Genomic DNA, 12,496 nt, shown 5'->3' with positions numbered 1-12,496 from the left:
CGCGATGTATTCAAAATTCTTTCCAGATTTTTGAAACCTTTACTGAAATGCAGGATAAAATGGGGGTCACTGAAGTATTGAAAAATAACTTAAAGTTTGAAAGAAATGCACCATGATCTCCATGGTTTTAGATAAAAAATGTCGAAGATGAGTCCGACGGAGACAAACTCTGGTATTGTAGTTATAATTTCTAGAAGTGGACCGGTCTATTGCGTCAATAATTTTAAATGTCTCCATCTTTTTCCTTATGATTAGCCCTTCAAGACGCATTTCAGCCTTCGTACAGCGCCAGGCGAGAGCGTCGCGCTCGTGTATCGCATATTGCGCCCTGCCCCGCAAATCTGCCTGTTCTGCAGGCTATGTCGTGTAGGAAAAAAAATAGTTTGTGCCCAAAGCGTAGAAAGATATAATGGCATGACCTATCAAAAGAAAATAGGGATCAACGAGTATTCAGTTCAAGACATCTAATTCCACGCAAAGCTGTACAAGTGGCCGCTTCCACTATTTCTTTTCATTGTATTGTTCAGCACGCGGTGGGTAATAAAATGAATGACCGAGAAACTTTATCTGAAAGAAAACTAACATCTAAAATTGATATTTCAAGGGCAAACGCCTCTTGACAGCCTAGGCATGTTTCAGATTTCCGAACTCGTATACACCTCTCCTAAACGTGTATAAGAATTATTAAAAGAAACCGTACTTCATAACTTTGAATTGATTTAACCGTTCAAAAGAACAGCTCTTCCAAACATTATAATTAATTGTTAACCTGAAACAACTCATTGACTGTTTCATACCAGGAATAATCAAAATCATGTCCTATTGTTTAAATTTGTATCCCATTTTAAAGAAGCGTGCATCACCTCACCACCCCCCCACCCCCCCCCCTAATAAAGCTACCAAAAATAAGCTAATAAGTAAATGTATTTACATATCAATGATTGTGAACTAAGCAGTAGCAGGTGAGAAACTCTGGGAAGAAAGATGAGAAAATAAATACAATTGAATCGCTAGGGTTTATTTTACACGACAAGTAAATAATTAACGAATCGCTCTGTTCACTTAAAAAGTCCTTTGACAGGATTAATGGATTGTCACCATTTCAATAAATTGTTTCCATGGGTGTAGTCATCTAGTTTAATAATTTAAGTCTCAAGAATAAACCCAATTGACTCCCATTCCAGAAAGGACCGTGTAAAATCATGTTTGCAATTTTTGGATTACTCGTCTTTCACGTGAGTTTTTTCCATGTTTTATTGCTTTCAATATAGACAAAATTATTCCTTTTTAAGCCAAGATAAGGAATTTTACGTCGCTAAAAACAAATCGGTTTAGCAACCATCAACAATTTCCAAAGAAATTAACAAGAATTTATTAAAGTTTACAGTTCAATTCAACGTAACGAATCAGTCATAGCGAACCGCAAAGGTTTGCGGCACTGTTCCAGACAAATTAATTTAACTTCTGTAAATCTCCTGGATAAATGCAAATGCAGATCACTTACTTTCAGAAAGCACACAGGGAACTTTTGATTTTTCAGCGAATGAGACAGACGAAATACTTCAAGTTCTAATATTACAAAAAGTATGCATGGGTTGACATTTCCTATAGGTGCATGCCGCAAAATTGTTTTTCTGACCAACGAAATGCTTGGATATGGCACATTTTAACTTATTTTTGCACAAAGCAAGAATTAATGTGGCATAAAAAAAGTAAGATTTCCTATTTTTGGATTCGTATACCTTTTGATAAAAGCATGTTTCGTTTAGGTGCTGCAGGTGACAGCTCAGCATATGTGGCAGGGGACAGATGACTTGCACGTCAAACTATCGATCACAACACAGCAGCCTCTCATTCCGGGGTAAGTTGCTGTCGGAATAAGGCCGGAAAATTCAAGGCAGAAATCGTAGATGCAATTAATATAGCCAGGAAATATAGACCGACGCGAGACAGTATATTGTTGGACACTTTGCAGGGCACCTGCAACTAAATAAATGTTAAAAAAGTATTGCAAAAAAACTGCTTTTCTGAAGTCATTGTAGTTCTTCATAAGTTCGTGCAAAAAGCTGAAAGTATTGACGCGTCAGTTACCAGCTGCTGCCTTGGTTGTATCAAGCTCTGTCTAAGATTTAGGATCATGTGTCGTCTTCTTTTCTTCGAAGTTTCACGCTGAATAATACCGATAAAAAGAGAATACAAACGGATCCTTTTCTGTGAATAACTATCCTGATTTTGTACAACCACTGTTACCAAGATTATTTGTTTTCCCCTTGCCTGAAAGAAATGGGTCAGGAATGTTTTATGAAGCATTGTCAGCGATAGAGCTGGATTCTTAAAAACACTTCTGTATTTCAAAGGTTACCGCAAAATACGTGAGTGATACGTAAAATTGTAAGAGCGAAAATTGATTCCTAAGTTTTAAAAACAATCTGGCAGTCTGGTTTGCAGCAGCTGTTTCGCAACGTTTCTGTTTCTTCTTCAAGACAACTGAAATCATTGTCCAACTGCAAAGAGCAGACTATAGCTGTGCTGAAATCATTTACATACAAAGATAAATACATTGTTAGGTTAGAAAGTAAATTAAAACACTCTTATTATAACTCGCAGTGGGAGTAAAATTGTTTGAAGGGTGCACAATAGTTTCAACGGATAAACTCGTTCATTGTAATTCAAGACAATATCAAGGAATCAAATACAGATAACTTCGAACTCTACCAAGTTGATCTCTAATGCAGATTTTGAAAAACTGACCAATCACATACACTCATTAAGACATCGCGTGAGAATATTTGTAATAGCCACAGCTTTTTGTAAGCTACATTGAATTATAATGCCTGCCCACTGTTGTGTTTTAGAATGGAAAATAGCCAGAGAATATGAAAATCTTTGTTTACAATATACCTTTGTTTACAATCTTTGTTTGCAATATGCCTCAGCAGCATAAGCGATACAATTTTTGATGGTGCTACAAAAGCATTAGTTCTGAATATTGAACTGAGGACACAGTACGATTAACTGTTCCAGGGAGTTTGAGCTCGATGTATTGAATGCTTCTTCTGCGACGCGGGTTAAAAACTCAAAGTTTTGACAAAGAATTCACCAATTACTAAGTACTGAGCATAGATATCTCGGGATATAAAGAAGGAAAGTTGCTAATGTTTGAAATATTAAATAAACGAGATGCGGGATATTTAAGCAAAAGTAAACGGGACGTGTGATATTCAGACTCCTCCTAATGGGCTTAACAAAAGAAAACAAATGTCTCTTTCCCACGACAAGCTTTAGCGATTTGTTTACATAATGGTTAAGTATCATCATTGTTCACCCTCTAATTTAGTGCAGAACGATGGAGGAGGGGGTGGGGGTAAGGTAAGGTAAGGTAACTTTATTTTAAGTCGTAAACGTAGGGAGTGGTTGCCCAGTCTCCCGAGCCAGGGGCTCATGACAAAAACGCACAACTATTTACAATAACATTACTACTTACAATTACTATAATTATTCGCTAAGATAAATACAATATTAAAATATAAAATATTCCTAAAACTCAGCAGCTAGTCCCAATATTTAAAATTTGAGCTAGAAAATACAGTTCATACACCTTGACTCTGCAAACTCCACACTATTCAAACGGAAGCTTTCTGAACTGGCCGACTACTATGTTTCCCTAAAGCTCCTTGTTACAAGGGTTATTATTAAGATGCTCATTATCAAATAACTGTTTCAAAAAAAAAAAATTGGTTCACCAACTGTTCAAATCCTGGCTAAAACCTGGTTGGAATATACTATAAACATATTTTAACACACTTCAAACACTTTCAGGTCTTATATAATTGAAGATTATTATTAGACTACACATAGTCCTAGTGACTGATACAGACTACTACTTGCATCATTATCCTTCTTGGATATTAATGTCACTCCATCCAGATACTAGACATATGACCGGACTTAAGACAGAATGTGGGACTTTTCATACAGTCTGTCTTAATGAGCCATATGAAAATAGTAAATCTGCTTCAGACAATCACATTATACATGCACGTGGTACCATGCTAAATAATAACCTGCTGATCCTGAGTTAATAACTAATGCTCAAGCAAAAAAGGTAATGCATCATCGGGGAGGGGAGAAGGGCTTACTTCAAATGACAGCTTATTCGAAGGTGTGCTTTTTTGAGCAGTGGGAACTTTTTATCGCTTCGATTTATTCCAGAGAAAACGCAACTCTTCATGTGGATTGTCACGATACAAACAACAACAAAAAGGATATCCAGGCATTGACAATGACATTTAACCTTCCTTACTTCCTGGTTTACCAAGGAACTTTCACCAGGTCCGGGTCCGTTGAGCTATCTTCAGTTCGTAACAACACTGGCCGTCTGGTATTCCAGGTAAGCAACCGTAGTAAATCAGATGTCTTCAAATTCTGTAATACGTTTTCTAAGGTTTATCAAATCGAAAATGGAGCTCGAAACAATCCATGTACTTGTCGAGCAGTCGTTCAGGGTGGAAAGATCGCGTGACGAACCCGAAATACAAAAGTTTTGGGGGAAAGATCGCTTGACATACCCTGTGTAGTATGAAAGATTCTGACCTCCTCCGCTGAAAAGTTTAAGTTCAAAGTGTTAGGATATTCCTGAGGAATCCTATATGTGGCCAAAAATAACTCAGACTGGAGACACCAACAAGTCACGTAATCTCATGTTGCTTGGTGACGCAGCTGTCACTACAAAACAACAAATTCATAGCAGTCCGACTAAGACTACAACTTTCTGTGAGAAATCGAACAAATCTTAAACTTGAACAGTAAAATTACTTTCAATCCAACCAAAGAACGACCCGAAGCAAAACGAAATCAATTCCAGATTCCTTTAGCAACTTTGTTGACAATTATCAAAACTTAATTTTTTTTGGTATTGCGTTTAGTTTTCGTCTTTCAAGAAGTCTGAAAACATCAACCTCGACATTAGGCTTCTCGTGATGAAACAAGACCGCGTGCCGAATGGAAAGGAGAGTACGTCAGCAGGTCGCGTGGATCTTTTGTACCAAAGAGGAATTGAAGGGTGCTCTCAAAGTCTCCACACCTACAGAAACTTTGAAATATTGGTGTATAACCCAGGTTAGACAACAAAACATAGCCTTTTTCCGGCAGTCGGCATATTTTTTTTTGTTCCCGTAGCTTGTGTACACTATTATGGTCCACTTTAACTCAATGCAGTACTTGAGTGATGTAAGACGTGTGCTTTCTGGCGCTGTAATGAACTCAAAGTGCAATACCAATCATAGCGGAGGCAATTCATTGAACACATGATGTAAAACCGTATCTGCTATAACACCCTTTATTGTACTTGTATTGCGCCCAGGTACTTCCATTTTTCGTTTTCAATCCAACGTTTTCAAAGATACTACTTTTTTCGCAAAGTTTCGCAAATTATATAGTGCTTCCTTTCTCTAAAATTTTAAGGCATGCGCTGTTCTAAACACCTTCCATAACAACAAAGAAACAAAGAAACTAGCAAACAAACGCAACAAAACCTGAAAGACAATAAAACGAGGAAATACTTACGCTACTTATTTTTATTATACGGCTAGTTCCGTGAGTGGGCAAGATGAATCGAATCCCTGCGCTGTGATTGGTTACCCGAGGGGTCAAGATGGCGCTATCTTGGCCACTCCTTGGGATTACGCGCTGTGTCCCACAAGAAAATGTAATAAATCCCTTATTGACAAAGTTTGTTCAGTCAAGATGGCTGGAAATTGGCTTCTGCTCGTTCTGCTGTGTGCGCGTTTATAGATCTCGACTCCGTCTCGGTCCATAAACATGAAAAAAAGAGCTTGGCCAATATCCAGCCATCTTGACCTCAAGGTTGGTCAGTAACCCGTATATCTTAATTTAAATTCTTCAGACTGTGAGAACTTTGGTCCCTTGGGGATGACAGACGGAAGCATCAAAGAAAGCCAGCTGATTGTCTCCTCGGTGTTCCAAATACTCAGTCATAAAGTTGGTCAAGAGCCATACGGCGCCGGATTACATAGAGAGGAGTACTGGGCACCAGCTGCCGGTCTCTCTTCACATGACCGAAGGCAGTACGTTCAGGTCGACTTCAGAAGTCTTAAAGACATCAAAATGGTAAGATAAACCTGAAAAACGTGCAAATAAAGTACAATGTTATTTGTGAAAAACCCAGCGGCTTTATGGTCTGTGTGTTAGATTTCCGTACTTAAGCGAGATATATTCCTATAAACATTTTTCAAACACGCTTTCAAGCTCTGGCTTTAGCGAAAAAATTACTTGTGTTTACTTCAAGATATCAATTCTTTCCATTTTAGAACTTCAGCATAAATGATCTATAATTAACTGAATGACTTGGATGATATTTTATCGTTTTAATGATAACTAACAACGCTCGTCTTACAGTTATTATATATTTGATAGATATCAACTCAAGGTCATCCGAATTCAAAGGCGCCGATTGAATGGATGCAAATCACATCGAGCAATGATGGGCATCTCTGGAAAGACTACAGTAACAAGAATATTAAGGTGACACACTGATCTTAATTAAGCAGGCTGAGAACAAATTGAAATTTGCAAGTCCTTTAGTATGGGAAACTCCTGCACCTTCTTTTTTTCGCGTTCAGGTTTTAACGCTCGGTTGTGTTCTTGCAATTGGGAAAGGCTAAGAAAGGATGAAGGCTAATGATAGTTAAGGAGGAGGCGTGGAGGCAGGAGGCAGGAGGTAGCGTGGCAGAGTGGTTAGGGCGCTGGACTTGAAAAGTCCCGCTCTGACCACTAAGCTGGAGTTGTTTCATAGTAGACCCTAGTTCACCTCCTCAGTCATGCTTGTAAGTAGCCAACTGGTCTGCGTTATCCCGCCAGTTGGGATTTTTAAGCCTAATATGTTTAGTTGATATATATTGTTTCTTTCAGTTTAAGTGGCATGCTTGTGAACTAGCTAGGTGTAGCTAAGCGCATCGACCACTATAAACATCAACATTTGAACATGGTATAAGCTTTATCTACCAAGTAATTCCTTTCAAGTTATTTTTAGACATGATATCCAGTTTGGTCGACGATATTAATGCCGCGCGCGTTGCGTGGATGTTTTCGTCGAGGTTGAAAATGGGTAAAGCCACTTGGGCTAATCACGTGAGAAAAAATTGCGTCACAGAATTGGCTATACATCTAGACTTTCCTGGGACTGTTAGTACCGGGACTGATCCAAAAATAACTTAGGAGGGGTTACCTTGAAAATAAGACCCCTTTTTATTGGGGATTTTAATCTCTTATTGATCATCCTCGCTTGGTAATTATAAGACACTTTACCTTCACAGTGAGTCTCCTCGCAAAAGAGTTTAACTGGGTATCCTTCTGAGATAAGGGGGATTGGGTTGGGGTGGAGGGGTGGGGGTGAGAGAGGAGGCGAGTTAATGCTTCTAGACATGAGAACTAAACACGGCTTCTTTGACACTTTTGTATCGGAACAAGCTTGATCTATACCTGGTAGTAAGTTCTTTGCGGGTTCTTGTTTGGTTTTTGCCAACTAGATTGGTGACCTCAAATGTATTGGCTTAAAGGTTGCCGTAGATTTACGCCAAATCTATGATAACAGTAAAAAAAATGAAGATAACTTATTATGAGAACTTTAGTCAAAAGCCAAAAGAATTAATTGAAAGTAAACAAACATTTATTGTTGTCTTACAGGTTTACGTCACAATTGGTGCTTTAGAGAAAGCCTTGTTGACAGCACTTCTAAGGACGCCGCTGACAACGCGTTGGCTCAGAATCAGCCCCAGATTTTCGAACAGATTAATTGGATTTAGATTTGAGGTTTATGGGTGTTCATCGGAAAAGCAACTGTTTTCGTTTGAAGGCAAGACTAACATCGACAGTTCCAATAAAGGAGCATGGAATGGAAAAAAATACGCGTCTCGCAGAATTTTTGTCCAATTTCTAAGATCTCGCAGTCTCATTTTTTTTCCGTTTGAAACGCTGTCTCGGAGTCTCGATCCCTATTTTCAAGGCTTCGAAATTCTCGGGCTCGCAAAACGTATGTTTCGTCTTCTCGCAGTCTTGGATTTACTATTCGCTACCCCTTTATGAGGCACTAATACGATAAGTTTTCATTGCACTTTAAGCTTTTTTGATTTCGTTATGTGACTTCGTTGCTTCTAATACTTTCATGTGGTTCTCGTGTTCAGTTCGCGAGACAAGTTGTAACTAGATGGGACTGCAAGGTGGGGGGGGGGGAAGCGGGGGGGGGTATTTGGAGGTAACAACGTAATTTTTCACGCAACCCACCTCTCTTATTCCGTTCACGCGAACACCATAATCGTAAACTATGCTTAAATTCTCAAATTTTTTACCTCGTAAAAGGACATACTTGGTTAGCCTGGCGCTTGACATTCTCAAACAGGATCGCATAGAGGGTTTGCAATGAAAATGTGAGCTTTCACAATCTTAAAATATTTGTGATATCCTCTCTTTGGGCTAATAAGAGGAGGTAAAGAGGTTAAGGGCGATCTGAACAAAATCTAACCTGAAGTTTTAAGATAATTTATGGAGTGGCTAGGAGGTTAAAACACCTAATTCGAGCTATCAACCAGTGACAGCAGTCAAGACGTCAAGTCAACAGGGGCCTTGCTTAAGTTATGACTACTAAATAAAAATTCTAAATATCTCGTTTAAAAAAACAACTTTAAAAGCGGATGAAAAGGAAACTTAAAAATACAAATGGGAAAGTACGGGTGGGAAAATACATTTGTAACGTAACTATCGCTTAGTCATCCTCTGTCCTGTTTTCATAGAAGCTGGGTCTCATAAGGCACTTACAAAACATATACAGGCATGATCTATAAATTTTTTGAAAAATTACGCGCTAATGACAGCCGTTCATCATTTCATCCAACTGTTTAATAATTAGATGTTTTCTTTTTCCTAGATCCTCCCTTAGGAATGGAATCTGGAGAAATTACTGACAACCAGCTAGATTCGTCGTCCAACATGGGCTCACGTTCTGTAGCTTCCAATGTTCGATTAAACCTCCAGCTCATGTTGCCGTTAGGGGTGGGAGCCTGGTGCGCACCACAACAAAGTGAAGAATATTGGCTTGTAGTAGACTTGGTCACTAGTCACGTGATCTCCGCGGTGAGTCGCTCTTAATCCGCTGGTATTCGCTACGTAAAGTGCTCGATTGTCCGAGCGCAGGAGGCTGGGGTAGAAAAAAAGGAAACCTACTTACTAGTGACCTGGGAGATGACAAATATACCTTTTTATACGCAGGTATCGTCACAGTGTAGATATCCCATGTATGCGAGCGGTGATAGGCTTTACTGCGTGACGTCATATGTTGTAATGTACCCACTGGAAGATTCGGATTATTGGACAGAATACAAAGAGAATGGAATGACTAAGGTAATAAGAGGCTATGCCACACATTCACTGTTTCATGTGTAACAATATGTTAAGTTTATGAGGCTACCAAGCGTTCTGTGATCAACATGGTTCCAATTAACCAAACATTTTTCGGCAAGCGTTCTTCTGAACCCTAAGCCTTTGACCGTGGAGTGTGAGAGAAGATCAAGCAAGAGGGAAATGTGACAGAGTGGGCTTTGCACATATAATTATATTTTCCAATTTGCACTTTGCTGACTGCATCCTCTTGAAATTGCACGAAAACGTGCCTGTTCTAAGAGAGATTTTAGGTGCAAATGATTGTTATGACCATATGATTTTGGGAAAGTGAGCTGCTTGTCAAGTCTCATATTAACACAATTCAGAGAAGAGACTAAAGACTGGTCAGGAATAATTATAATTTGAAAATAATAAATGTAATTTATTCATAGATTTCACCGTTCACTTTCTTGTTCATAAGAAGCTTTTTTCTACCTCATTTTTTACAGGAATTTCTTGGGAATTTTCAGAGGCACATTATGATCAAACATCATCTTATGAAGCCAATTACAGCCACAGAGATTTCTTTCGTTCCTTTGGCCAAATCATCTTATAACTTCTGTATGCGCGTTGAGCTGTACGGAAGAAAAGTGGTGGAAAAGAGTTCTGGTGAGTAGCTGTACATCATGTGCTATAAGGATGCCTAGTGTTAAGAGGGGAGAAAGGGTTGTAGATGAATTTAATGTTTTGTTCACTTGAGCGGAAAGGCCATGCTTATGTATGAAGTATAGTTCGCGGAATGGATGACGATGACGAAGACGACGACGACAACGACGACGACAACGACGACGATGATCATGATAATGATGATGATGACTGTAATCATGGCCTACCCTCCCCTCGGAAAAGGTAGACTTCCCCCTCTCGCAGGTGTACCCCTCCTCTGTCCTCTTGGACTTTTTCCTTAGCTGAGGTTGACTTCCCCCTCAGTGGCCGACCCTCCCCCCGTTGGTCGACTTTCCTCTCATAGAAGGTGGACTTTACCCTCGTGCTCTAAATGTAACTATAAACGTTGTTTATATTATTTTATTAAAAATGGATCTTTGGATAATGCAATTTAACAGTCATTGGCTTAAAAGAACTCGCGTCACTTTTTCATCCAATCAGAAGCAAAACCAAACGAATCAAGATTCAGTCACACACGTTTTGCCACGTTCAGCGTCAACGCCATGCATTTGTTTGGAGTTTTGATTGGTTCACTGGACTGCCTATGTACTCTGTGAATGGCCAGTTCGAGAGATTACTTGGGTTTCCTTCTATTACAAAACTCAACTGAAAGAAAGCCGCTTTATTTCATTGCGGTTTTATTGACAGGAAGATGCTATGTTGCGCCTCAGAATCGTGGAGATTGTGGTTTTCCGGGGACTTCTAGGAAACAATGTGAAGACAAAGGATGTTGCTTTGACGACACCATAGACGGCGCTATATGGTGTTTTACTCCACAAGGTTTGTCTCTGTCTATCATCACTCATTCGAAGTACACTTACTCCAGTCCATCGCCAGAGAGTTGTTAGGGAAATTAAGCAATAACGACGGCAACTCAGCGAGGACAACGCCTAGTAAAAAAATGAACTTATATTTTACCCTCTAATTTCGCAATTGTCTAGTGCGCCTATCGGTCCCAGAAATTGCTCAAACTAAATATGTAATGCCAGCGTTCAATTCCATTAAAGATACAAAAAATTAGCCGACGTCGTTCGCGTTCTCCAAAATACGCAGAAATGAGTCGAGTCATTTCATGCACAGACGGCCCAAGCTCACGACGGGAGGATACTATACTATTACACAACGACCGAGTTTGAATACGCGAAATGTGGCTCTTGGCTGCTTAAAAAAGTCCATAAAATCTCATTAGTTAAAACGTTGCCAGTTTGACAGCTAAAAGTTGAACTTGAAAGCTTGTATAAATTAAAATTTTATCCATCTGCACTCTTAATAATGATAAAAATGAGCCAATCAGAGAGCGAGAAATTAGACAGTTATTGTAAAAATGCATTTTGAGCATAATCTCAGTAATTGTGTGAGCGAGGACAGAGTGCTTGATCAATATACCTAATCGTACTTTTTTGGCAGGCTTCGACCGCATATCAGGCGAGTTTGGTCGAACATGGTTCGCACCTTGGCGAGACGTAGTCAAGCCAAAGTACCGTTGGCGAAACCAAACGGGCCTGATATACCACTGAAACGTACAAAAAGGTACGATAAGGTATTTACCGTGCCCAGCTTCGGTCAAGTAAGCATGATAATAGCCATATCAGGTCAGTGACTTGATATCGCAGGATATCAGCGCAGTAGACACGGCTCCTGATTGGCTAATTGCGAATCTGGGTACGGTAATCTAAAAATATTATTCTTCTCTTTCTTTTCAGAGAGCCGAATGGTTTTTCCAGAACCGCAGTCGATCATGAACTACGCTAAAGTAGAAAACGCCATCTCAACTGAACTTAGCAAGTTATCGCTATGCTTTTTAGTAAAAGCTCTTCTAGATCTATCGAAAACCCGAAAACGCTACTGTCTTTTCAGCTACGCAGAGACACATGGCCGTGCTATTGTGGTCTATTTGTATGCCGACAAAGTCAAGTTCAAGATTGGTTTCAAAACATATAGGTGACATTTTATTCTAGGAATTCATCTGATCTATTATGAAAACGAAAATTCCTTAAACAGTCCATATTTAACACTTATTCACCGAAGTGGGGGTAAAATAATACCCATCACTTTCACCTCCACTTCGGTGAATAATTGTTTTAGTATATACCACAAAAGATGGAAACCCTTTCCTAAGAAACAACTGTGGTTCGACTTCTAGAAAAGTATACGCGCTTGATTTTATTTCCATAAACATACCAAGGAGAGCTCGGCCAAAATTTCGGACGGTTTTACTGTCGGACATTTTTTTAGTCCGAAATTGAAATCGTCCGAACTTTTTGCAAGAAATGTAAGTGATCACCCATATGTACTTTGATTTCACGACTCCTAAAGGCCTTGAAATCACTTCGTGCGATAAAAAATGTGCAGAGAGAAGAGCAAAAAGGGAAGATAA

The 12,496-nt window shown here is 39.3% G+C and overlaps 1 long non-coding RNA gene and 1 pseudogene across 2 annotated transcripts in view; both read left to right on the top strand.

Annotated features, from left to right (window-relative positions):
* The window catches only part of LOC149104286 (uncharacterized), a 198,784-nt gene that overhangs the window by 67,397 nt on the left and 118,891 nt on the right, over nucleotides 1-12,496 (top strand). The window lies entirely within an intron of this gene.
* LOC110058933 (uncharacterized) overlaps nucleotides 1,203-12,496 on the top strand; it is a 28,497-nt pseudogene continuing 17,203 nt past the window's right edge. The window contains exons 1-12 of the transcript XR_016201391.1: nucleotides 1,203-1,235; nucleotides 1,770-1,861; nucleotides 4,213-4,390; nucleotides 4,926-5,118; nucleotides 5,906-6,129; nucleotides 6,436-6,543; nucleotides 7,705-7,873; nucleotides 8,942-9,147; nucleotides 9,283-9,414; nucleotides 9,903-10,062; nucleotides 10,768-10,899; nucleotides 11,823-12,060. The product of XR_016201391.1 is annotated as an uncharacterized LOC110058933 (transcript). The remainder of the gene's footprint in view (nucleotides 1,236-1,769; nucleotides 1,862-4,212; nucleotides 4,391-4,925; nucleotides 5,119-5,905; nucleotides 6,130-6,435; nucleotides 6,544-7,704; nucleotides 7,874-8,941; nucleotides 9,148-9,282; nucleotides 9,415-9,902; nucleotides 10,063-10,767; nucleotides 10,900-11,822; nucleotides 12,061-12,496) is intronic.

The sequence above is a fragment of the Orbicella faveolata genome, unplaced genomic scaffold, assembly GCF_042242905.1.
Source record: "Orbicella faveolata isolate gen_17 unplaced genomic scaffold, um_ofav_v1 contig_34, whole genome shotgun sequence".
Lineage (NCBI taxonomy): Eukaryota > Metazoa > Cnidaria > Anthozoa > Scleractinia > Merulinidae > Orbicella > Orbicella faveolata.
The sequence above is the reverse complement of the archived record's forward strand: the minus strand, read 5'-3'. Positions and strand labels throughout refer to the sequence as shown.